At 43.2% G+C, this 27117-nt stretch overlaps 1 protein-coding gene and 1 long non-coding RNA gene across 4 annotated transcripts in view; one reads left to right on the top strand and one right to left on the bottom strand.

The window, feature by feature from the left end:
* The window catches only part of FOXO3 (forkhead box O3), an 88256-nt gene that overhangs the window by 21823 nt on the left and 39316 nt on the right, over positions 1-27117 (bottom strand). The gene's annotated exons all lie outside the window — the stretch shown is intronic.
* LOC131576921 (uncharacterized) overlaps positions 12744-27117 on the top strand; it is a 51755-nt gene continuing 37381 nt past the window's right edge. Inside the window, exons 1-2 of the long non-coding RNA XR_009277113.1 lie at positions 12744-12860; positions 13123-13201. This is a non-coding gene — a long non-coding RNA (uncharacterized LOC131576921). The remainder of the gene's footprint in view (positions 12861-13122; positions 13202-27117) is intronic.

Below are 27117 nucleotides of genomic sequence, written 5' to 3'. Positions count from 1 at the left end.
TTTGCATTCAATGGTTGATGAAACCGGAGTCTGTTAACAATTCAACACATTTTGCCCACCTGTCCACACCAGCGTCCATGACTTCTCATTAAGTAACTCAAAACTTGCTTCAACTACCAGTTTTCATAGAATCAAAGAATCACAGAATCACAGAATATGTTGAATTGGAAGGGACACATCAGAATCATCAAGTCCAATTCCCAGCACAGGATATCCCAAGAGTCACACCATGTGCCTGAGAGTATTGTCCATACTTGAACTCAGACAAGTGAGGCTGTGACCACTTACCTGGAGAGCCCAACCACCCTCTGGGTGAAAAACCTTTTCCTGATAGTCAGCCTATCCCTCCCCTGGCACAGCTTCCTGCCCTTCTCTTGGGTCCTGTCACTGGTCAACACAAAGAAGAGATCAGTATCCTCTCCTCCTCGCATGAGGAAGTTGCAGACTGCAATGAGGTCTTCCCTCATTCTCTTTTTATTCCAGGTTAAACTGACCAAGTGACCTCAGCACTCCTCATATGGCTTTTCCTTAAGGCCCTTCCCCATCCTTGTGGCCCTTCTTCGGACACTCTCTAATAACTCAATGTCTTTTTTATACTGTGGTGCCCAAAACCGCACACAGGACTACAGGGGATGCTGTATCAGTGCAGAGCAGAGTGGGACAATCATATTTTACATTTCGCAGGTCTTATGTTTTGTTTGTTTTAAAGTCCCCAAGGAGATTCAGTTGCAACTAAACAACAGATGCAGTGGCTAAAGCTGCCAGTTGTGTGCATGTACCTAGGAATCCCTGGTGAAAGGGATTTGCAAGCCTAGGGAAGTTGATCTTTGGGAAGTACCCATCTACTGGTTCCATACAGTCCCTTCTTGCCTAGCTCCATAAGACTGCTGTACTACTCTTCTCAAAGAACTTTGAAATCTCAAAGAGGTCTCAAAATTTCTTCCTCTTTCCCATGAGTTTTTGCAAACCAGAAAAATGTATATAATTTAATAAAGTAGTAAGTCTGCTCTGCAGATACAGAAAAAGCAAGAACTAAAACATAAGAGTTCTCCCACAATATCTATCCAGCCATGTTGTCCTGATATACCTCGTTTTCCATATCAAACCAAATATTATGTCTTCCAGATTGTTACATTTTCCCTAAATTATGGAAGCTGCAGGGACAAAGAAAGCATTAAGAAAATTACACACAGAAAAAGAAATCTTTTCTGACACCCAGTGTAGTTTTGATGCCTGATGTTTGGTATCATCTGCCCAAGGCCGCTCCCAAATATCCCACCAGCTGTTCAGCAGAAGCAGGCAGCCAGAGCACATGAGAGCCATGCAGGGTACACCCCTTCATACCCAGACGGCAAAGGCACTATCCTCACACTCCTGAATATGTGGGATGACAAAGGCTCAGCCCTCCTTCAGGAAAAGGGGAAAAAAAAAAAATCCACAGATTTAAGAAAGTCAGCTCAGCATCTGAAAGGTGGCTCTGTGGTTTTTTTCCCCTTCTCATCCTCTCTTCAAAGGAGTTTTCCAACCTTGGTGGTAGGGGAAGAACACCAGAAGAAGCCTCCACTGTGATTAGCTCTGCCTGCACCTCTGCCCATTGTCCCCCACCCCAGAAGAGTAGAGCCTTGAGGATTTAAGCTCCTTGGGAGAACAGTAAGCCCAGAAAAGGTTTATCCCCTGAAATGTGCTGGCTCGGATGGGAGAGCAGTACACGGATCTGCCTCCGTCCCGCACACAGGGCACTGTGCCGTGCCAAATTACAACAGGAGAAAGTGATTAGCGCAGGGAAAACAAATCCTCCCCGACACGCACGCCACACTTCCCCAGCTGTGCTGGCCATGAGGGCAGGCAGCGAGCGACCTCGCTAAAGGGGGTTTATTCCCTCCTCTTTAAAAAGGAAAGCAACTCAAAGCATGGACCTATGGGAATTGAGTCATGACTTGAAAGTTTTTTCTAAAAAAAAAAAAATTAGTAAGAAAAGCTAAAAAAAATTCATTCTAGTTAAAACAACCACTGCCTCGCTCTTTGCAAACAGTGATACTGCAAATTGCTATGCTGACGTAAATAAAACTTAGCTGAAAATACACACTGCCTGGAAATTGCCTCAGAGCACCACGCTTCCAGTTAGCAGAAAGATCTCCAGTTATTTTACAGTCAGATATGCTCTGACCACATGAGGACTCTAATAAATAACATTTGTTTTGCTGTGAGTACAGCATGCTGGTTGTCATTTACACTGGGTGTTGGGAGACAAGAAGCAGAGTGCAAGGAAAATGATGATACTTTAATGCAGCTATGGAACAAGGAAGGTCAGGCTCTCCAGCAACCCCTCCCAGTGTCAGGAGCCTCAGGTACCTCAGCACCCTTGGCTATAGGAAGTCCCCTAAAAAATAAAGTGTTATCCTCTGCATGCTATGGCAATGCTTTTACACATTATAATAGGATTTGGGAATCAGGAGGCAGGCACTGCCACTGAGAGGTTGCTAGGGCACCTTTGTCAAGCGGCACCTTTTCCAGTCCCTTCCACCCGCTTCATATTGTGGCTGCCCAATACCCCTAACCACAGGTGATTTAGGTAAAAGGATTTGACTTAATTAAGAGCAAGAATTTACTGCGAGGCATTGCTCTTGTAAGGTGAAATCCCAAGGCAACTCAACACAGGCTTGACTGGGACACGAACAGAGTCAGCAAGAAAATGGGAGATGTTGCCCCTTATTGAACTTAAACCCAAGGAACTGCATACAAAAAGGCTACAATGGACACACAGGGCTGGGTCTTTGCAGAGCTAGAGCAAAACAGTTGTAATTTCTGTTCAGGAGTGGTATCAGCAGCAGATAACATCTTTCTTTTCTCCTATTGTTTCTCAATGGCAAGCCCCAGCATTTCAAGTGTTTCCACTGTAGGAACTTTGGAAATAAAACCATGCTTTATTTGTGGAGCTCCTTCAGCAAAGCATCACTGCATTTCTCCTCCATGCTACAGAGCCCCCAGAGAAGTACAGGCACACACAACTAATCAACCTGAACACTCAGCACAGCCCCAATCCACCAGCTGCTGAAACTACAGGAAGAGTCCTCCTAAACCTCAGTGGTCACCCAGTTATACCTCAATGAAAACAATGCAATTTTACTTCAAGGCAGATTTTCACCATGAAAGCTTTGGGTTTGTATTGCTAGAAAGAAGATCTAGAGGAAAAAAAAAAAAAAAGCCTCTGTTTTTCATTTCTTAGATGCAAAGATTCCAGCACAACTCTCACGCAGCATTGTGGAAGCCAGAGTGCTCAATTCTATTTTTACTCATTCTCAGCATATGGCTGTTACTATACATTGACTATTTAGAAACACGTATGGGCGTTCTTTCATGCCTTTATAAATAAATGTGAGTGATGCTACTGCTTATAATAATTCACTAAAAATAGTAGCTTCCCATGGAAGATCACAAAAGCCTCTCACTGCTGAATCACCTATTATAAATCTTTATTTTTTGAAATCTTTTGCGGTCATGGCTTAATTTTTTTTTAACGCTTTCTAAGCCTATGAAATGCAATTAAACCAGCAACAGCTCCCACCACACAGTGGTGGGGAAGAGTAAAACCTATGTGCGTGGAGACAGCATCCCAGGGCTCCTGGAACCCAAGCTCAAGGCTGCCCTGCATGTGGCTCTGTGAAGTGCTAGCTCTGAAATGATAAACTGTAAAACACCCGGCCTGGATTAACTGGAAGTGTTGAGCTGCACACACTAAATTGTGAATCTGGTGACAGTTACAGGAAACATGTGACTGATGAGAGGAATAGATCTGATACACTGTCGCCTGGCTGAGTTTGATCAGGCCTGAGCAAGCCCTTCAAAAGTCAGCACAGGCACCTGAGACCTTCTCGCGAGAAAGCCCACAAGCAACCTCCAAACCAGCCCCCAGCATTTCTGCTCTGTCAACTAATCTGAAACAGGACCCCTCTCCTGTGCTATTTTAAGCACATAATTACTTTATTATTGAACCAGAAGATACTATCTGATTTTTTTAAAAAACAACAACATTTTAAAATACGACGTGCTTCAGTTGGCAGCTGAGGTGGCAAAGGGAATAGTCCTGCTCCACAGACCTGAGCTCTGGGGGAAGCTGGGGATGCACCTAAGCGTGCCTCTCAGTGGGTCTGACACACTGACTTTTACAGGCAAAAAGCCCTTGGGAGCTTCACAAAGGGCAGTCGGTGTGGGAACACGCAACTGTGACTCCAGATATCCACTGAGTTACTGCAGCATTGGCATGGACAGGGTGTGAATTAGGAGCTGAGGGATAAGTGAACAGAACAACTTGAAAAACAGGTATCTCCTCCTTCACGACTCTGGACTGGATAGTTACCAATAAATACCTGAGCACTCTTCAAAATGTAATGGCAGCTGTAAAATATTAATGCCTTTCGAAAGGAGAAGGTGATCGGTTTTCCTTTTGATCTATTCTGATGTGCATTCTGCTTTCGTCCTGAGAATAACACATGGGTACTCCCTAGCCTCTTGGTTACACAGATTCCTGTGCTTTCCCTCTGTACTGGGGAACATATTTTAAACACTGAACTTATATTGAAAAATCATACAGAATTGCTTTCTATATACACAAACACAGCTCGTGCTGCACCAGATGACATAGGTGGACAAAAATATCCATTTCCACACCATTTTTACAAGAATAGTAGCAAGGAAGGTTTACTCCAGAAGTCTTTTCCTAGCCCATTCCTTGATCTGACTTCCACTGATACATTACATCAGGGCACCCAGTCCCAAAACCAGGTCTGCCCAGAAACTCACCACCAAGGCATGTGGCTTTAGTTTCCATGCTGTGATGCTCTGGATGGAATCTCCAAGTTGAGAGCATTTGATTCTTTCTTCCCTCCCTATGGAAAAACATTTTCTGCAGACTTAAAATCTGGGCAGCTCCAGGTGAGACCTGAAGCTAGTGACACCAGCCACCCTCAGGAGTCCTGGGGAGAAATGGGCACCTCCACCAAGCAGGCCCACCAGCCTGTCTTCCTGTTCTTGCCTGGGAGTGCCTGACCCTCTCTGCTGGTGGGGGTAGATCTCATCCTCTGGCAGGGGGGTTTTGGGATGGTGACACCCAGTGCCTTCCAGGACATGGCAGCTTCAGACAGTTCCTCCGCACCCAAACCAAACTCTGCGTCTCCACATTCATCTCAGCCTCACCTAACCCCACTTATGAATTGTTTTAGTTTTCATTGAACCTCACCTCACTCAGACGACTTGCATGTTACTGGTTCTACTGGATTTTTAAAATTTATTTTCTGTTTACTGCAGGGGCAAAATATACCTGAGGAGCTGACAAAAGGGAATATGACACCTATTAAAATGCCAATGAATCAGCCCTTTGCTAAAGCAAGCAGGACATTCCTGTTTCACACGTAACTGGCAGCAGCACCATCCCAGAAACCTCACAATCCAGGTAAATGCACAAGTATGAAAGTAATTTTTTTTTTTTAGCTGTTTACCTAATTTGAAAAAATAAGACCACTGTCATCAATACAGTCATAGTCCCAAGTGCTGAATGTTGAGCCTAAAGCTAGACTGTCAAAATGCTTCAGCACTTGATGCTTTGTTAATGCCCCACCCCAACACCAGAGCCTGAATAGCAGAATGATGAGTGGAGGAGCCTTTTCATGTTCTGGATTTGAACGTGTACACGTGAGTAATCCCTCCTGAGGCCAATGCTCAGGCCACGATGGGGTTCTTGTATTGCTCCATAAATGCCTTTTTCAGCGGCAGCTGTGGAGCCACAGGGCAATGGGTTTTAGGACCTTGACTTTGTCAACAGCAAGAGCTGCCACCAGGTACTATGACAAAAATTATTTAGCCTGTAGAGTGCAAGCTGGTTGAGCCCCAGCTGTGGGAAGGACTGCACCTGTGGAAGACACTTGCATCTGAAAGTTTACAGCCTCAAGAGTCAGACAAAGAAGCACTAGCTCAATAACGATGCTACAGAAAAGAAAATCAAGAGACTTGCTTCGCTTTCATTTGCTAGCACAAACCAGCCTTGCCTTCCCTGCCCTTCAGGACAGGCCTTGAGGCAACTTCACAGACACCATCCTATGTGCTGGAAAATTCTAAGTTTTGACTTGCTGAATCAAAATCTATGTGTTTTGGGGTTGCAGTAGCCACATGGAGTCGGAGATGGCCCTACAATTCCTCCAGATACATTCTCTCTCAGATAACTTTCTGCTTCTTAGAGAAACTATCCCAGATCCCACATGGGTTGGGTGGAGACAGGCCACATTTGGTTTTTAGGGGAAAACTGTTGAGTTTTTTTAGTAGAACTACAATGCTTGATGTAAGCTCTTTTTCAACACCTACATATTCAAGACACAGGACAAATTTCAGAGGACAATGCCAAGAATGATGATGTCTTTGTACACCAACCTTTTCTTAGGACACTGTTCACAGCATTCATAGCTCAAGAATCCAAGGCCTCCTAAGTATGCCAGGTATCATTTTTATAACCAAAGTACACAAGAAACAAGCACCTTCAAGTTGCAGTTGAAGAGATGAGGGCAAAACGAGTGAGGAGTGGCAAATACTTATGGGGATATTTTTCCTCTTTCAGAAAGGGAAAGAACCCATTACACCAGGAACCCTGAGATATACATACATTATGAAAGGTCTGCTAATACTTTTGCAATATAAGACAATATGCAAAAATATAAAATGGGCTTATTAGCTTTCTGCTTTTTATTTCCTTCTTCTTCACCCCCTCTGCACCCCCCTCCTCCTCCCCTCCATGATTGAAGTTCAGAGATGATGGGATATCTAGAAAAAAAAATAAATGAACCAAGCTACTTTCTGGTTAATGTTAGAAAAAGGGGAATGAAAAAATAATGAGATGGAAGAGTCCACACTCATCTCCAGCTTGATTTTTTTCAGAGCTAGTGAAAACTAATTCGGTTTACTAGGATTTGCTCAGGTGCCTGTTGCAAAGTGAGACTCTTACCTGCAAAGGATTTCTTTGCATGTCTAAATGCATGTGAGCTACTCTGTGTGCTTGAACAGGAATGCCCTCAATGTCTAGGGTAGATGTGCACCACTCTTAGCCAGACTCTGCCTTGTTGACAAGGATACACATGAGATATACAGAAATTTCCCATTTTGTTCACAGGCAAGTCTCAAAGCTTCCAAAAGTTAATGAAAACCTTATAGTAGTTTTGTAACAGGCTCTTTTTGAGGTGAAAATGCACCATATTAATTATTTTCAGCAGAAATGGGTTTTTGGCGCCATCCAATCACAGCTATGACACCAGCAGCCCTTCTCCAGGAGAGCGACAGCTGAGTCACTAATGCTAAAACAGGGATGAGAAAAGGAAAATGATAAAGAAACTAGGCTACTTCCCCTGAGGAGCTAAATACAGTATTTAATGGCATCTTTTTATAAGGTTAACAAATCAAATGCTTCAGCTGTGAATTGTTGCCATCATCGTAACTACAACAGGATGACCCTGAATAGCCTCTCTCCATCTAGGTTTTTTCCTCCTGTGACACATAAATAAGGAGGAAGAGACTGGGAGCAGCCAGGCCTTTCACCATACTCTGGTCTTCAAGGAGACAGGTTGTGATAGCCACACAAGGATTCGGCAGGACAAACAGCTCTGCTGTCAACACGGGGAAGGCGGCAGGAGGGAGCAGCTGGGTACTTGTCTTTTCCTGCATCTGCAGCAGCTGCCATCTCCGTCAGCTGCTGCCCCCGTGGCACTCTGCCTGCACGAGCTGGAGCACTTGGGTTCCTCTTGTTTAACTTACACTGAAGAGTTGTGTCCCCTCCCCGCCCCACTGCCCTTAAATGAGTGTGTCAAAAGCAATTAAAGTCAGGATGGCAGGAAATCTTAAAGCTCTGTGTACAGAGGAGCATCTTTTTTCCATCACTGCAGAAGCTCTGGACACTTTGGACTCCATGTTGCAAGTTGCATTTTAGTAAGTCACATTTTAGTGAATTATCTAAGGAATATACACATACTCTAGAAAATATCTGTTCAGCAGAAAAGTAAGGACTGAAGCAGATTCTCCAGGAAATCAACTGCAGTTACCTGACAAGGCCTTCTGTATTAGGAGACCCTATATATAGTCATAAGCTATTAGAGCACAACAGCATTAAATTTTTGCTTGTTTACCCAAGGTCATGTTTGTAAGCAATAGCCCTGGCTCAGGGCTGCACCAGGGGAGCTGCTTTTGCACCTTCAGGCCTCAATAAAAGGTTCCCACTGCAAGAGCCAACAATGTAATCACAAATGCAACATGATCAAGGGGTGGTTCGGAACACCGCCTCCTTATCTTATAGCCAAACAGGGGAGTGCACACGGCACCGGCACGCAGGGAACTGGGCCACCTGGGCAGATAATTTTTGGCAAGATCATACGTGCTTGGACTAATCTTCCTCCTTGAGGGCAATGCCAGGGAGTGCACACTGGACACTGGTGGCACTGCATTTACATATTCTTTTTAGGGAGGCACTTTCTCTGAGCCGTAGAGTTTAGCCAAACCCACCACGCTTGCCAAACACACAAAATTTCCATTTAATTAATCCCATGCATGTCTTCAGCAGACTCCCTGCTGAGTTGGCTTAAAGCACCCGATCCACGCCTTATCACAAACTCTGACCATGTTTTTATGACTACTTTAGGCATAATTTGAGCATGATGCCAAATAGCAAATAAGTCGCTGTTCGTGCAAAACGTCTGGCTGACCTCTGTAGGACTCTTCACATGAGAAAAAATTTGCAGGATTAGGACCAAAGCCTGGAAGCAGGGTCATCCCTTCCCTCTGCCCACACCCCCCTCCCTTGGCTCCAACATCCAGTACATGCTGTCCTCTTCATTACTCCAACACAGTCCTTAAGGCCTTAGACCTGAATGAAGAAAATGAGCAAGCTCTGTGGTTCAGGGTATTTAAAAGTGGAAAAAAAGGGCAACTGTTAGGCAGAATCTGCTAGGAGGAGGAGAAGGAATCGGCAGAGTGCCAAGAGACAAGAGTCCAAAGTCTTCAAATTTCAAAGGCTTTAAGGATAGATGACCTCAAGATACTTTCACAAGCTAGTCTGAACGAGTCACAGTTTGGTAGTCTGCTGGTTTTTCTTCCTCTCTTTTTTTCCACCTAGATAACTTTGGTTTTTTTTCACTTGGTGAAAGACAAAATAATAACTTCAAATAACTTTACTCCCCTGTGGCACTTACATGTCAATTAGCTTTGGATTGCTGCTATATACTGGGACAGTGTACATGCTTGGGAAAGCGTTCCTGGGAATTGTTACACCATAAAATGCCTCAGTGCTTCAACCCTAACCCATCATTCTGGTGCACCAGCCAGTGAACACAGAGTGCTTTCTTCTGCTGTGCTCCTCTCCGTCCCCCACTCTCCCCACGGAATTAGGACATTGCTGGAACTCAGCACTATGCTATTTGCAGCCATGCATGTTTGAAATAAAAAATTAAGTCCAGGAATGTATCTCAGGCTGCCTGAGATTTAGCCCCCTTCTGCTGCCCAAAACCACAAAGACACTGTTTGCATGTTTAGATAACAACTGTAGCAAAATGAAGAGTAAAGCTGTAATCAATCCCTTTTAAATGCAGACAGGGCAGGGAGTGACTGCCAAGATACACTGGCACTAACCAGATGAAGCCTTATGAACATTTGACTTATTTTACTCCCAGGTTTCCACCCTGAGTCCCAGGTGCATGGAAGTCATCTGGGGGCACAATTTGGTTTGTTATCAAAGAACTCCTGGACCCCCACGTGTCAAAGGACAATGAGCTCCACTCTTCTGGTGAGGTATTTTCAACTTCAATGAGTATCTAGGGAAAAGCTGGGGGATGAATCCCGTGAGCCAAGTTTTTAAGGGAGGTACTGAGAAAAAGAAAAAAAACTGCCAGGGAAATGTCATGGTGTTGTGCCACAGTCCTGTTAGATGGATTTTTTGCTGCAGCAAGGTTTTCACCCCACAGGCCAAGCACTGCAATAACAGGCACTTAATAGGCAAAATCACATCAGTCCTCCAGACTTGCAGTGGTTGATAGAAATGGTCTCCTTCAGGAACAGGAAAAATTCCAAGCATCCTACAGGGCACGATCCATGTTTCTCCATGACTATCCCAACACATAAGGGTAAAATGAAAAGCCTGGAACAGACGTCAGCAGCTCCCAGAGGCCTCACAAGCACTGGAAAGGAGAGCTTTCCAGCACCAAGAAAAGGCTGGGAGTATCACCTTCCCCTGGGTACATAGCAACAGTTGCTAGTTTTGGCAGGCAGCGAGATGCAGTGCAAGACGTGAGGGTGACATCATTTGATTATCACCTCGCTTCCCTTGGATTCAATTGGATTCCAATAAGAAATTATTTTTAGAATCGCTACAGACAAAAGCCTTGAAAACTAATTTATTACAGATTTGGGTAGAGGAGGCTGGGGACTATATTAATAGCAGACAAAGCCTTAACAAGGCCCAAGTATTTGGAACCCAAAACCATAGCAGGAATAACGTGTACATATTAAAAGCAAAGGTAATTAACCTTCTGGAAAACACACTTGAAGGCGGGGTAGATTCTCCATTGCCTTAAGTTTTTGCATTTAAGGCTGGATATTCTTCCAAAAGGCATAATGAAGCTGAAACTGAATTTGGGAATTGGTACTGAAAGATCTGATGGGAGCTCTGATACTTTGAGTCAGAAGTCCTGCCGTTAAAACCTATAAGCTTGCCTGTTGCCTGTGCTTGGGAAGTTAAGTCTCAGTTTGCTGATAGAGGCATTTTCAGTTTCAAAGAAAGTTATGAATTACTAGAGGATATCATGACATATGATGTTAACTCTCCAGAGAAAGTAGTACAGGGGGGAAAAAAAAAAACCCAAAACCTCTCCAAAATGTTAAGCTTGAGATCCGTTGCTTTTGCTCTGGACACAAGAAATGAATAACATCACGTCTCGTTACTCCATGACACTGAGAGCTTGAAAGTAATTGCTCTTGCCTCCAGTTTCAAGTTAGTCACCGTATTTGTTTAGAAGAGGCTCACATGACAGGCTGGAGCTTCTGAAGGAGACCTTTCCCTGAAGTGGTAGCAGCTCTCTGGAAATAAATAACTACAGGATTCCCAGGCAGTTGTGGAATTGTCAGCAGCAGTCCACTGCTTGGTGGTGCACAGCACTTCTTCATTATGTTTATGTAACTACAGGTATTAGTATTTACAGCAAGTGGCTTCTTTTTACATCCCTTACTTTGAATATTTGATATTCTATACGAATTTTAATGGACTGTTGTATTGTCTTCTGTTTTTTAGCTTGTCATTTAGTATGCTTGTACAGTGACAGACTAATAAACTACTGAATGATGTGAGGTACTACATACCATGTAGTATGCCACAACCATTTGTTTTATAAAATAACAGTGCAGGGCTTTCTCTACTTTTATAGCAAGGACAGAGTCTCTGCTCTGCTTGCCCCAAATGACAGTGAGAAAAAGTCTTTTGAGCAAGAAAGAAGGAAAACCAAAAAGCAGAACAGAAGTGAAACTGCACTGTCAGGTTTTCATTCCGTTAGAGCCCTTGTGATCAAACCTAGGAAAGCTACCCAGTGAGAGGCCCTGGGCTATCACATCATCCTCACTGCAAAACTTCTGACTGACGTAAGCAATTGACTTGTCTGCTAATTTGATTTCTACAACTCACTGCATCGGGACGTGACTGATAAGAGCTGACTAGCAATTCCCACAGATAGGGATTTCGCAGAACCTTGCACGCCGTACAGTGCGGCCAACCCCACCCATTTCTTTCTGCACATGCCACTGTCGCCCACAAATCTGAGGCAGACACACATGACTCTATCAGCAGGACCATATGTGTCTGCAGAGATAGCAAAAGCCAGAGACTGACATAATTTAGCTAAATAAACAACTTCACATACAAGAAATGACATGTGGCAGAAGAGATCCAGGAAAGGACATGGTTTAAGCCTCCTAAATTCAGAGGCTGTTTGCTTCAAATAAGAGAGCAGAGACAAGGGGCAACCCAATGGCCACAGATTCCTCTGCAACACCAATTTCTGTTAGAGAGATGTCAAAGTCAAGAAGGACAAACCATACCCAAAGCAGAGGATATAGACTTCTTCAAAACTGATGCATCTAAATTAAGGATTTTTATATGTGTGAAAGGTCTTGGATAAATATTTGGATAAGAATGGGAAAATGGATAGCAAAATCAGACCAGCAAGCAACAGGAGTAATGTGAAAATGTTTGGCGGGGTAAAGTGGGCAATAAATTATGAACCATCTGGCCCACAGAGATTGATGACAGACTGTCTGCCAGCAAGGCCAAGCAACTCTTTTTTTTCCTGGAGTGGGATAGGAGAGGAAGCACAAAGGCAAAGACTGAGACTCTTGTTCACTGGAGAAGTAGATTTTTAAAAACCCTCAGAGAAGGCAGGAGAGACTTCAAAGTAGACTGCAAAAGCTCAGGCTTCCTGGAACTACATGCCTTAAGCTGAAGGCTGTGCAGGCACCTGTGGCCATAACTGCCTTGAACAAAAGATGCAGCACTGCTGCTGGAGGGGTGGGAGGTGCCTGACCTTACCTGCCCAAGTCTCACTGCACCCTCCTTCTCAAGGGCCAGCAAGGATTTACTACTTCCCCTGGGCTATGCAGGGGTCATAGAATCACAGAATCCTCAGGGCTGGAAAATACTTAAGATCATCAAGTCCACTAACCTAAACCCAGCACGTTCAGCACTAAACCACGTCCCCAAGTACCACATCCATACATTTTTTTTAACTCTTCCAGGGGTGGTGATTCCACCACTTTCTTGGGCAGCCTGACCAACTTTTCAGTGAACAAAAAGGGTCAGTGTACAACAGAGCATCAAGCTGCAACAGACATGCTCCCCAGTGTGGACGCATCCCTTCTCCCTGCCCAAAAATTCCCACTGAGGCTCACTGACCATAGCTCTGATGAGAAGCACCCAGGGGCCTCAAGTCCTGTTGGCCACATGGAGTGCCCCCATGAAAAAGCTTTCTCAAATCAAAATATGATTTATTAGTAACAGAGGTAGGCAGCATAATGTTTTCTAAAACTGACTCTAAAGAGGGTATTTGTCTCTCCTAGGTTGGTCCCATGCCAATACATATTCCAGGAGCTGCTGAGAAGCTGAGATTCCTGCAAACTTAAAGACAGTCTGATCCCGGTGAGTGGCTCTCAAACAACTGCCTACTTTCTGCCTGAAGAGTTTTTTTAACTCTTGGCATTTCCTTTGATCTGTTCCTCCTTAATGCTGGCAAAAAAACCTGAAGCTGAGGAGGTAGCATCTTCCCAGTTAATAGCTTCAGCATTGTACCTTAATCCCTCCTGAGGCACCTTCCCAAAGTTATTTTACCAGCAGTCGCTGTCTTGCCTGCCTGGTTGTTTTTAAAACTACTTTGATACCAAACCAACAATACACACATCCCTGAAGCGACCATCCCAGTACTGGGGCATACACCCTTCTCCATCCTCAGCTGGAGAAGCGTGCCATGCTGGCGATAGAGGGCAAGGAAGAGAGGGACAAGTTCCACTGTGCACTTTTAGGCATTCTGGATGTCCAACCTGGGAACTGAGGCTAGTGAAGCATCCTGACACTTGAGGCTTCTTTCAGAGGCCCCAAGATCAGAACTTCCCTGCTGCTCATGTGGGGCACAGAGATATCTGAAGCTAGACCATAATGATTTTCTCTTCTTCTCTCTTCCTGAAGATATTTTTTGAGTTTCTCTCTTTTCCTTGCTGGGATTACAAGCTCTGTGCAAGTTGTTCTTATCTTTGGATACTCAGAGAAATAAACCAGATCATAATAATAGCATATGAAAAAGCAGAAATTTATCTCAAGACCATGGTGTTTCTATTAAGGTGTCTGGAGGCAAACACTTATGCCCCAAATGATGGGCAAGGCAGGCAGGCAGAAAGGTATGGGAAAAGGAATTAGTAGTAGAAACAACATGATAATTCATCTCTACCAACAAGAGTTGCAGAGTTGTCTACAGACTTTCTTCCTGCCCTTCTCAAATAAATGACTTGTAACAAACAATAAAGGTTTGTCTAACAATAAAACAGACAAAGCACTTAATATCCGTAATTTCAGCCTCGGAGAATAAACTAGTTAATCCTTCATTTTTAAAATTTCTTTAACTTCTAAAAAAGATCACTAGCTCCTCACTCTGGTGCTTCCATGGCAATTTAGCAGGCATCAAACGACAAGATATGAAACTGATAAATCTCAGTCCAAAGGAGAAATCTGTCTACCCTGACTCAGAGGAGAAACTTTCCTGTTCAGCTCCCTCTTGAGAAAAGCCAGCATAAATAAATACAGTGCTTTTCCTACCTTCCTCATTTAGGAATAAAAACACCATCACCACCATGTGATACAGCCTCAAGACCACAGCTTTCTAGAAAGAAAGGTCAAGTGAAACAGTTCTTCCTAAAGAGCTTGCCTGACTGCAGAAACAGGATAATGAGCAGCAGGATGAATGCTTTAATCACACATCTCAGGTGGTTCTACAGTATCCATGATGTTAACATGGACAGCAAAGGAGGGGGGAGGAAATACAGGGATGGTGTCACAGCTTTTACGTTGACCATACTTTTGCCTGAAAGGTCCTGGAAAAGGCAAGGCCGCCTGGCCACCACCAACAGCCAGGTGTTGGACCAGGCCAATAAAAGCCCTCAATCTCCATTCCACTGAGGTGGAGACAAGACCAGGTAGAAGAGAAGGCAGAAAGCAGTGATCAACTGGAAAACTACCATGAACAAAAACCCAAGCACTACTACAAAAACATGAAAACCCAGGAAAAGAAAATTCTATGAAAATACTGTAATAGGTTACCTTTATGTGAATGACTCTTCACACTCGCCTAGACTGAGTCACTCTGTGAAGTGCCTCGCGGTCCATCTGGCTGCCAACTCCTGGCTAAACTTGAACATCTTGTGACTGAAATGAATACATCAAAGGCTAAGGCACCGCAAGGTAACAAGGTTTTCTTTGTCCAGCACTTCCAGATGCACCAGCATTCCCCTTATGCTAACTCTCACATATCCTCTGGGTCTGTTATTGGTATATTTCTGACTTTCAGAGACTGTAAAGAAAGGGTATACTTGAACTTTGCCTCTCACCCTAATTTCATGGACCTCTTCAATCTATCTCTGGCCACGAACCAGTGACAATATAGTTTTGGATGTGAAACTGTTTAAAATTTTTTGTTGCTCCACCGATTTTGCTACCACCTATGTAAACTGTTTTCAAATACTGGAGAATGCAGTTGCTGCAGATGAATGCAGGCACAGAAACCACTCTAACGCAATCTTACAGAAAGTGAGACTGCACTGCTGGATACTGCACTTCCACAGTCTGACTTTCAACCCACTTACAGTTGTAGTGGAAGGAGGAAGGAAAAAAATAATTTTTTTAAAAAAGTGTTCCTTACATTATCAGCTTTCCTCCCCAAATCAGGAACATACTCCTATCTCTTAGGTGGCAATATAAACTTAAATAATCTTTCCTGCCCTTACTGAAACTATTTTTAAGCCAGTAGTCAGGTACAAAACAAACATCCCAGCTAATGCAATGTGTATTACTCAGTGATGATAAACACTATACACCCACCTAGACTTTTCACTTGATGTGGTTGGAAACTGCTATGTAAGGTGGAAAAAGTAAGGCAGGCGGCTTTATTTTTGGCATTTACTTAAGAGTTCAGGCTTACTGCAGGAGTACATTTACTCTGGCTCCATGTGCTGGTTCCAGCCAACTGTGTAAAGATATTTAGTGGCTATTTTTTTGCCCTGAAGAAAGAGGTATCACCCCCCACCCCCACTGTGTCTCCTAGCCCACCACACTGCCAGGCTGCAAGAAGGGAGTGCACTGGGAGGGGACCTTCTCTTTCTCGTCTGACAGAGCAGAGCTCAGCAAGGTAAAGCTCTGTCTAGCCAACAAAGCTCTTTACCACGAATATCCTTATTAAACACAGCCTTATCAGAGACCAGTTTCTGCAGTCTGAAGCAGTCAGGAATTAACTCTGCCAATATAAAATTTCAAGCCAGGATTAGAGCCCAGACCCAAGGGGATGTGAGCAAGCGTCCAAGCCACAACAGAGCCGCCTGAGTGTGCTCACACCATGTCAGGGGGCTGCCCAAGGGGCCAGGGCTCAGGCTGTGCACCCACCACCCGATGGTACCCCAGCGCCCCAAAGGGCTCACTCCCCAGGCTGATGCTGGAACTTGTCCATCTAGCAGGATGGAAGGGAAAGGCTCTGCCAGTGCTTCTAAAAGAGGACAGGCTGAGGGAAGATCCTGGTCCAGCAGCATCACCTGTGTGCAGAGGGCATGAAAAGCCAGTCTGGAAGGGACAGACAGCACTCCACATGTGTAGCCCAGGACTGTCAGCATGGGAGATTCACCAGCACTTCCCAAAAGGGAACCACCATTCAGCAAGGTGCATGGCCAAGACACAAACTCATTCAATATACTCCTTTGTCAGCCTCTGGCTCTAATCCTCGCTCACAGGATCAGGCTGTGTCTCCTGCCTTATCCACAAGACAAAGCTGTCTATCCCCGACACAGCCCTCAGGGCTATGGGACCAACGCTGCCTGCCTTCGCTCCAGGGCGAGCCTGCTCCACTGGCACAGCACAGCCCGGAACAGCTGGCAAGAGGTGTGAGCTTTGCCCCACAACTCCATGAGTCAAGGCCTTAATGGTGACCTTGATTCTCCTGCTGAATATTGAAAGCTGGCAATGCTATTGATGGAGACTCCGTGAAGCATGTTTATAGTACTCAGCTAATAAGGCAGCAGTGAGGCTATTGTGCCCTGTCATTAGCAATCCCAGTGGGAGAGTCTTCATGCTGCCCTTTCTTACAGAATACCTGTCCACCTCCCAGTAAGGCAGAAGTACATTTCAGTGCATGCCTAAACTACAGCAATTTTTAAACTCTTTCCCTGAGCTTATTTTACAGCAGTTACTAAACGGTTAAGCTCATTACTAAGTCCAAATATGAACATGGGGAAAATACTTCCATCGCTTTTGGCACAAAGTAAGTGCAAAAGTTGCCTTTCTGCTTGACTAAAAGCCTGAAAAGCAAACAATGCACACACAGAACACATTGTTCAAGAAGGGAGTGCAAACAAGCCTGAAAGCAGATTAACTTTGAAGGTGTTGTGCAGGAGAAAAGCAGGCAGCAGCTACTGTTCCCAGCCCAGCACCCCAGGCAGTGAGTGCAGAACCCAGCACTGACTGGGATCCTGACCATTAATCTCTCCATCAACACTGGGAAAGCTGAAGCTGCACCTCAGAAAACAAGCAACTATTAAAAGAAATAAGAAAAAAATAAAAAATAGGTACACTCCTAAGAGCTTTAACAAGACAAGGCCTTCACCCCCAAAAAGCACACTCCTTATTTTAAGACTTCTTCATCCTTTTCTAAACAAAATGAAGACGCTTTCAGCGAACCAAAACCTGTGGGGAGATTTTCAGTCATCAGAGGCAGTAGCACAGGCCTTGATTTCTACTCAAATCAGCAGAAATCAGGTGCCTAACCCATCTGCGCCTCTGAAATCCGCTCAGTAACAGCTTAATGCCACAAAAGGGAGAAGTAAACGAGTTTTGTCTATAGGCTGCTTCTCAAACAAAAAATACAAATTGCATGTGACAGGCTGCTGCACAAGTTTGACTGTATGTCTCTACGTGCAAGTGGAAGAGCTAATGGAGAAGTATGCCAGCTTCAGAAGGGCATATTGCTGCCAGTCATTTTTAATAAAAAATACAATACAATACAATAAAATGAAATGAAATAGCATTCCAGAGATCCTGTAGGCCCCATTATGCAAGACCATTTGATCTGAGTAACCTGCAATTTGGAAGTAGCATGCACCAGTGCCTGCCCATGGCCATGGACCCCATGGGCCACACAGCTCAATCATCAGAACTGGACTTGCCAGGCACAAAGCACCAACAAGACTTCCAGCCCACTGTTCTAAGAGCTAACCCCAGCCAACCCCAAATCTTCCTCTTTTCCTTTAAAGGCATTTACCTACACATCCCAATGCATCTGTTTAGAGCAGCATGACAACTCCATGGCTACAGCTGTGTAACAGACCTGCTGCCTGGCCCTGCCCCTGGACTGTCCCCCTGGATTTTCTGCAGACGATTAGGTGGTTGCACGAGTGTATAGTTTTCCACCCTTAGCAACTCCTTTGTCTAGGGAGCTGCCTGCCTACACACAGCTACACCACCATGATGCCACTCATGTTGGGCAGCACTGCTCCAAACAGGGTTCCCAGAGTCCACTTGTCTCTGTTTTATTCTTCTTCACTCCTCTCTGTGCTCTGCATCATGCCTCAGTGAGAATGGCAGCACCTTGGGAATTCACAGCCATGGCTTCAGATGAAATCAACCAAGCACTGCAAATTAAGTATTTTTTAAAAAGTTTTTGGTTCATCTTTCAAAAGCAGAGAAAGAGCACAATTCAAAATTTAAATCTAATCTTCCTTTGTAGGATGCCTGGACATCCCTACAAGGTTGAGAGGAAAGACAGACACCTATGAATTCAAGTTCTCATCTGGACCTGCTAGCTTCCAAAAGGCTCTTCTGCTCCTCACTTCACAGCACTGCAATTGAACCATCATCCCCCCCAATCCCATCCTTTATCTTCTGCAAATCTCCCTGGGTGATAAACAGTGAAGTTTGTAAACACACTGGCATTTTCATGTGGATTTTCAGTTCAAAAATATTCAAAGTGACATGCATTTAGCAATACTGGAGAAATCATATGCAGAAGATTCCACCCTGGCACTAAGCATCTGGGGAGAAACATCCAGCAAGGTGTTGGGTGTGCTAATGTGAAATCAGTTTGAAAGGGCCAGCACCTCCCTCAGTTGTTTGCATTTAAAAGAGGCCATGGCTCTCAGAGGGACCAAAGACAGACTCATAGAATTTCAATTAAATTCATGCGCTTACTTCGTTCAGGTTCTTCTAAAGTCAAATCCAGTGCTTACATCTATAATCATACCTAAGTTTTGAAATACCTTTCTCCTTTTGTGTGTGTGCAAGTCTTTATTGGGGAAAATCTTTTATGTGGATGGTTAACTACAATACTTAAGTATTTCTTGAAGTAAACACAACTTAAGCTCATTTAGACTTAAGTACGTGCTTGCCTGCTTGCTTTTCTGAAGGCAGTTAAACTTAATTACATGTCTACCCTGTTTCTTCTAAACAAGGGCCCTTTGGACATCGAGCATTGCTTTTTGTAGTTTTTGGGTTTTTTTCATCAAGATGTTCAAACCACACTACAGAGCTTATAAAGTCAGTTATATTTATATCCTTATAATATTCTCAGACTGGGATATGTGATTACAGAATATACTTACTTGGAATACATTAATTCTCATCTGAAGAAAACCATTTACACATACCCAGTTTCAGTACAAATTTAAGCAGTATACAATTAGTACTAATGGTTGGATATGCTGTTTTACTGTGTAATACACTGATCTTCTAAAACCTTGAATTGTAATGTAATTGTAATAATCTGTCCCTAAACAAGGGTCTAAACTTGGCTTCTCCACATATTTTGTCTTACAGTATTTGACTTGTTAAATATCTGCCCACAAGTGGCACTCAAAGGAAAGTAAAATGTAGAGATCCACATTAAGATAGGCATATTTGTATTCATCTTGTTGGAAATCAGTAATGCTGACTTTCACATTCTAAGTAATGCTTAGATGAAAGACAGACACTAAGTACTTTCCAATGAAATGTGTGGAAGTCCTTGACAGTGCCTTATATAAGATTTTTTTAAAAAAAGAAAAGGCACAAGCACAGGTGACGTTGAATGACCACTCTCATACACATCTGTGTCTAACTTCTCATCCAAGGAACTTGTACCTTGGACTTGTACAAGCACGCCACTTGTCCAGAGGACTGCTGGGAGAACCCAGAAGAGGTCAAGGTAGGGACAGTGACTAAGGTCAGCTCACTGGTTGTAACACACTCTGTTAAATTGCAGCTGCACCAGAGTGGAGATTTTATGCAGAAAAGGAAGCGGCTCTGCCCTTTTGCACATCTGCGACACAATGCACTATTAAGCAAAATTAACTGATTATGTAGAAAACATGGCAAAATGAAGCCCTGACTCCTCTGACAGTGCTATCTCCTTTTTAATGAGGCACAGAACAATCTGTTACCAGGGCTAGTGCTGCAGACAGTGTTTATGGTAATGGGTCCCAGCTCATGTACTTTTTTTATAGTTCAGTAGGTACTGCAGATGCCAGAGGTACCATACATTAACTGCTGAGCCTACAGGGGCACAATGTTTGGCCATGTCACTGGTTATTAACAAACTTGTACAAAGGGCCTCCAACAGTTTAATATGTTTAATAACATCTATTCTAGTTGTCCCAATCTGTTCCTCCAGCTTCCCTTACTAACACTCGGTCCAATGCATTGATACCTGTATGGCTCATCCTCCTTCGTTACCTGGAACTTTCCTTGCCTCAAGTATATTGTGCTGGCCATGCCAAACTTATCAGGCTTTTGTAAGCCAAGGAGCAGCTGAAGAACATTGTTAGGAAACCCTACAGGCAACTGCAGAATCAGCTGAACTGTGTACAAAATAGGTCACTTCTGCATTATCAAATGCATTTAGTGCAATTACAATCACCAGAGAAATGAAAAAAATACAGTAAAGAACAGAGAAGGAGGGCAGGCCATCAATAGCAAGTGTGAAGTCCTGCTCTTTCACAAGAGAATGCCATCATCAGGCCACCCTTCCTGGTAAAATAACAGTCTTTAAATTGGACATGGTTTTTATCACATAATTAAAGGCTACAAGAGGGCATATTTAGGTTTTTCAGTACTGTGATGAATATTGGAAGCAACAGCAATCTATAACAGCACTCCCTGGAAAGGAACCAGATAGGAGCTGCTACCTGCGCAAGAAGCCCACTGCCTTTCCACAAAGCCTCCTCATCACTTGTGACTTCTCAGAAGTGCACATTGCAAAGGGAAAGAATGCACTTTGCAGGGGTTTTAGCCCATGAGATAGAGTAAAAAGTAGTTTACAATTCCCAGTTCTTGAGAGGCATCTCTGAAAGACTGTCTCCAGAATTTTCTCCCCAGTGACCATCAACACCAGCTCTTCTGCCTGGATATCCTGCTTAAAATTCACATCCTGCTTAAAATTTAGACCCTACTAACTCTAATGAACAGCTCTCACTAAAGTGAGGCTGATCCTCTAAGGAGCCAGAAAGTCTTGTATTTAACGTACCCTGACATGTGAACGTCCTGCATTAACGGAGCAGGTTGACACAGGACACAAAGAAAAGTGCTTTAGTGAGGATCCCTTCCTGCACAAAGCAGTCCACAAGCTACACTACTTCCCTTTGCAGACAGAATCACCTGCAATCCATTTCGGCCTTGAGCATTTTCATTATTTGAAATCACAAATGTAATTTAACACCTTTAAAAGTAAAAAGGGCTCACCTTGGAAGTTTGGATTCAAACAATTTTGAGTGACATGGCGTACCATGATGAGTACAACTCTTGCTGTGCAGTATGCAGACTGACAGGAAAGCATCACAAGGTAGGGGGTATTCCATGTCAATCAAATTTTTTCATGTCAATTATCAAATTATTTCATGTCAGTCAAAATCACTCTCCTCTCTGTTCTTAGGCCATACTCCAGACAGACCATAAGCACCATATTTGTCAAGTACCGAAAACAAGACACCCATTTTGTTTGCTGCATGGTTTCTTGTGCAAGGTGAATGCTTTCATCATCTAAACATGTGGGTTTCATAAATGCAAAAAATCTAAAGTGAGAACAAAACTATTCTGATTATTTGGTTGTTCTCTGTACCTCACTTGAGAAATACAGATTGAAAGATTACATACAGGATAGCACTGATGCAGAGGGATTGTGACACCACACCAAACCATACCGAGACTAATTCCTCCATCTCCTCCTAATCCCTCTGAGAATGCAGGATATTTACTTCTATTATCACCATCGTTCCACTTCCCAGCCCCGACTGCTGGTTACTGTAGTACAGTATGTACTCTTCAGAGTTGCTGAGTCAAAGAAAAAACAGCCCAAGTAATTAGAAAACAAACAAAAATAGACTTTTCATTCTGTCCCTCCCTTCCTCCTTAAATAAAGCAACATCACAGACTGTGAATCATATTGTGGCCATCATATGACCATATCAAAAGCCTTGTATTTGTTATTTATTTTGCTGGGCACGCAGACATGACAAAAATGTTTTACTGAGAGCTAGTAATCATAAAGTACAGTGAGACAATCATTTATCTTTGCATGCAAGAGATCTCAAGATGTAGATTGCTGTTCACAGACTACAGATTTTCTGTAGGAGGGAATATTAACTAGAGAGAAGTCATACGTTTGATCCTAATATTTGTTGGCTTAGTAGCAGCATTGTTGTGTGGGACTTCTTCAATTTTAAAATGTACCTGCTGATACTGAAAGTAAATATCTCTTTACAAGAAAATCAACAAATACAATATATTATGTATATACAATGTAATATGCTCTTTCTCTCTTTGTGCCTCAGTTTGGACCTAACACATAAATGGGACCCCTTAAAGCTTTACTTGCACTGAAACTTAAGACTAACAATGTGTAAGCATCCCAAGCAGTACATGAACAACAGTCACCATTTAAGTAACACCAGAAAAACTGGAATCAATTTACAGTAAGTTTTCAAAACCAGCATCTAACAGCCTTAAAGCCTCTAAGGGACACAAGAATGCCTACTTCCAGGTAGAGCTATGCAGTGGCTGTGTTGAAAGGCAGGGGAAGAATGGAAAATGCACTCACTTCAGCCAACCACTGCCACTGTATTTCTCTCTAAAGAAAGCAAATGACTGAATTATCAACTGTAAATGACTTCTGGGTCACAGAAGGCAGTGGAAGGGTTGAAACCTTGAACTACAGCTGCTGATGCCTAGTGTCTTTATCTCCCTGCTCCCTATGGTTTCTCAAAGGATGAACGACCTGCCTGCAATGAATTATGCCTGATCTTCCAGACAGGGTATACACTAAGTCATTAAGTCATCTAAGAGTATAACCCCTCAAGGGAATTACCAAATGAATGTGAAATCCTGTCCTGCTCTTAGCCCTTGTGACAGACTTCTCCATGCTTCTGATGCAGGCATCTTTCAGGAGCAAGAATGGGGCTTGAATTGGTGTGGCTAATTGTTTTCTGATATTCACATTTTCTGCTTCTAAGGCCGCAAAGTTAGAATAGTAATAACAGTCATTTCCTTCAGAAGAAGGGAAAACACAACCCCTCTCTGACCACCAAGATTTCCAAACCCCCAATGTACCAGCTGAGACAAGCAGTTAGCATGAGACTAGCAGAGAGCTTACGGCTATCATATTTGTGCTGGGATATAATGGGTTTTGTCCAGATGAAAGGGTGTGCTTCTTCTGAAGAGCAGCACATTTTTTTAATTAAAAGAAATTGATTTAGTGACAGCATTTACAATTGGGTATCTGACAAGCCCACTGACCTTCACACACATATACAAATGACTGAGGCTCAATGCGTTCAGAGAAACGAATTCTCGCTTGAAACCACAAACACTGAAATCACTGACTGCTGCAGAACACAAGGAACCCCCTCTAAAGCAGAGTGCATCCAAGGAGACTTAGGGTAAAGACTGATCTGTACAGTGAACCTTTCCAGATAACACTTCATGAAATCAGGGGGATAAATAACACGTTTAAATAGAGACAAAAAAGCATGTCTGACAAAGGCTCACTCATGCTTTATTACAGCCTGGCAAAGCTTTAGCTCACCACTTGCCTGAGATGCTGTATTTACAGTCCCTACTCCCATTGCTCCTTGTACTGACTAAGTTGTGCAGTAGTTAAATATCTCCTTTCAAGTATTCTCAGTGCCCACACAAAAGAAAGGGTGCTCAGCAGCACCCTTAATAAGAAGAGACATACTAGCACCTCCAGACAGCGCTAAACAGTATGGCACCCAGCCTCTAAAGCTGTTTTCAAGGGGCTGTTGCTCAGGTTTGTTTTTAGTTTCCCATTATCTGCAGCCAGGGTAATGAACACCCTAGGAGGTGTTTCCTTGGAAGTGGTGGTGTGACAGCCTCTGTGTTCCACCCTGGCCGAACAGCAACCAAATTTGAGTTTTCCTGGGAAGGAAAATAAGTAGGATTCTCCGTGAAAGAACAAACCCGTTGGAATGGAAATCTGCACCTTCGCAAAAGGGTAACAACAACCTCTACCCTTCTGCCTGGTGATGCCTACAAAACACGTGAATGAATGATGCTCAGCACCATTTCAGCATCCCCTTCTAAATTTAAATTATAGGTTAAAAATAATAATAATTTTTTAAAAGCTCAGTTTTCTTTATTTACAAGCTTTACTGAATGAAAACCTCTCCCAGTCCGGTCAACCTGATAGGTTTCTCTGAATGTTACCAGATAAAAAATAAAACCTAATCCTTGCTTGAATGTTCCTGGGACAGGGCCAGGATATTTATATCTTTCCAGGGCAAAACTCAAACTAGGCCTTGTGCTGTGCCAAGAAAAGTCCTGCTAGGACAAGGAAAGAGGAAATTGCTCCTGTTTCCATGTGGACATCAGAAAACTTTGTCTGGAAAACAGAAGATGCCACACAGATGGTCAGAGAGCAACCAGACTTCCTTTAGAAAGCTACAGACAACACTATTCCCAAAACTTTTTTTTTTTGGAGGATGGCTCAGGCTTGTTGTTCTTCTGTGTGTGTTTTGGTTTACTTTTTTTTTTTTTTTTAATCAGGACCTTCTACATGAATAAAAAGCAATCTATGTGATCTAAGTTTCTTCTTCAATCAGTATGTCATGCCCAGAGACATACCGGGCACCTCCACAAGTGTGATTTTAATCTTATCTCCCTATCCATACTGGTTTATATAAGGACTTAGGGTTTTTTTTCTCTTATGTAATACCTATTTTTTCACAGTATACCTCCAGCCACTACCATAAACAAGGAATTCAACTGCATGATGGTGAAAAGTTTTCACTAACAGACCAGCTTCTAAGCCTGCAAACAGTCTGGTAAAGGAAAAATAAAAGCAACAGATTTTCAGTTTTAGTGGACAAGGACAGCAAGGGCTCCCTTGTTAGCTTCTATTTATGGTCCCACAGCAGATGACCTGAATCTCCTCCATACTCATCCCCCTCTACAGAGCCTATAGCTTAGATTATTCACTTCTTAATGAAAACACCACCTGCCAGATGGACAAGAGAATAATTACATTACACTTACATTATTAAAATACATACGAGTCCCATTTGCTGTGCACAGAGCAGTGCTATACATCTGGATCTGTGTACAGTAGAAAGACTTCCAGAAATGGGATTTTCCTCACTGTATTTTTTAGCAATAAAGACCAGCATCTGATTTATGCAATTGCCTGATGCAAATCTACCTGATGTGGGAAAGGCAGTTCTTGGAGTAATAAGCTGCCTTTCCTTATCATCTGAGCTGGCTGGGTTTTGTAGGCCAGGGTTCAACTATTGCATCCACAACACACTGGCATTCCCACCTGAAACCCCAAACAGAATGAAGGAGACACCACCCGGAACTACACAGAAGGACAGAGCTCTAATGGGAGTCAAATAGAGGTAGGGACCTTATCTGAACTTGATAAAAAAGCTTTGGACTTAAGTCCAGGGGTGAGCAAAAGTTCAAGCCAATTACGCTCCCGTATCCCTAATACTATACATGGCATCAACCAACAGCATGTCCTGTCCTGGTGGTGTGTCTCAGGGAGCATTTCCACCTCTCCAGTAAAAGCCTCATTATTCATATTTCTGGGAGTCAGGGATAGAGAATTAGAAACCAAAATGCCTGAATGGGCAGTGCAGCACATAATAGTTTCATCATTAAAAAGATGGCCACAGAGTGAGTCACTTACTGTATGGCCACAGCTGCAGCTGCATTGAACTGAGTGCAGAAAATTGATTTCCCCTCCCAAGAAACGTCCTGAACCTGGTGTTTAGCCAGGAGGGCGAGAAGACCAGGGAATGCTTTCTGCTTGTAGCTTCCCTTGGGGGAAGAGAGAAATGGGTTCATCTTTAACAAAAAAGGCCATGCTTTGTTAAAAACATGTTTTACAGTTTAACATTCATAAATTGTGCTAACACAGGCATTTCAGTAATACCATTTCTTTCTGTCTGTCCCACTACTTCAAATACTACTCTGGGGCTAATGAGACTTTTCCAGCTTATTCCTACTTTCTTGGCTCTTGTTCCTCAAATGGAGCAGAGCTGTGAAAGAGCATTTGGAGACTTATCAATGCGTATTTGCAGACACTCAAAGAAACTACTGGTTGGTTTGGCTGAATACATAAATTTTGCCACTCAGCTCAGTGGTATAAGAAATGCTGGATGGCTGTTGTCCTCACAGGGTGAAACAACAGAGCACGGTGTTCAGTGTACACTTGGTTCACTGCCTCTGCTACTGGGAAAAACAGTAAAGTTTCTCCTTAGAAGGATGATCATGTTTTGGGTAAGTAAATAAGATGAAAGAAGTCCAGAGCTCACACTAAGTAATGCTACAAAAACCTTGCACACAAGCCATCCCGCCTTTCTGGCTGACAACTAAACACATATTTCCTTGAGGGAAGAAAACATCTCAATCAGTTTTCCTGAGACCTGAACTTCAGCCCTAGCCAGACAGCAGTCCTAATTTCACCAGGAGCCAGACTCCAGCCCTGGATGGTTTCCATCAGGATTCCATTAAGCCTGTGCATGTGCAGCTCTCATAATTTGCAAGAGCCACGTGTGTATTCAAGAGCAGATTTGGATGTTGTGTTTGTTTCTGGCTTCATAATGGTTCTCATGCCCCTTAACTGTCTGTTTTCTGTAAACTTAGTAATTTCTTAAACATGTTCACAAGTTTAGCCCTCTTATCTGGCAAACAAGATTGAAATTATCAAATGTCTGTAGCTTTTATTTTTACATTTGAAGACAAAAGACTGATTCTCTGAAGGAAGAGGTTGGTTAGACTGCATAGCTGCTCAGGAATCTTTTTTCCTTTACCAATACCAATGTCTG

Source organism: Poecile atricapillus, chromosome 3, assembly GCF_030490865.1.
Source record: "Poecile atricapillus isolate bPoeAtr1 chromosome 3, bPoeAtr1.hap1, whole genome shotgun sequence".
Lineage (NCBI taxonomy): Eukaryota > Metazoa > Chordata > Aves > Passeriformes > Paridae > Poecile > Poecile atricapillus.
Note: the sequence above shows the minus strand (reverse complement) of the source record. Positions and strands in the feature narration are given on the sequence as shown.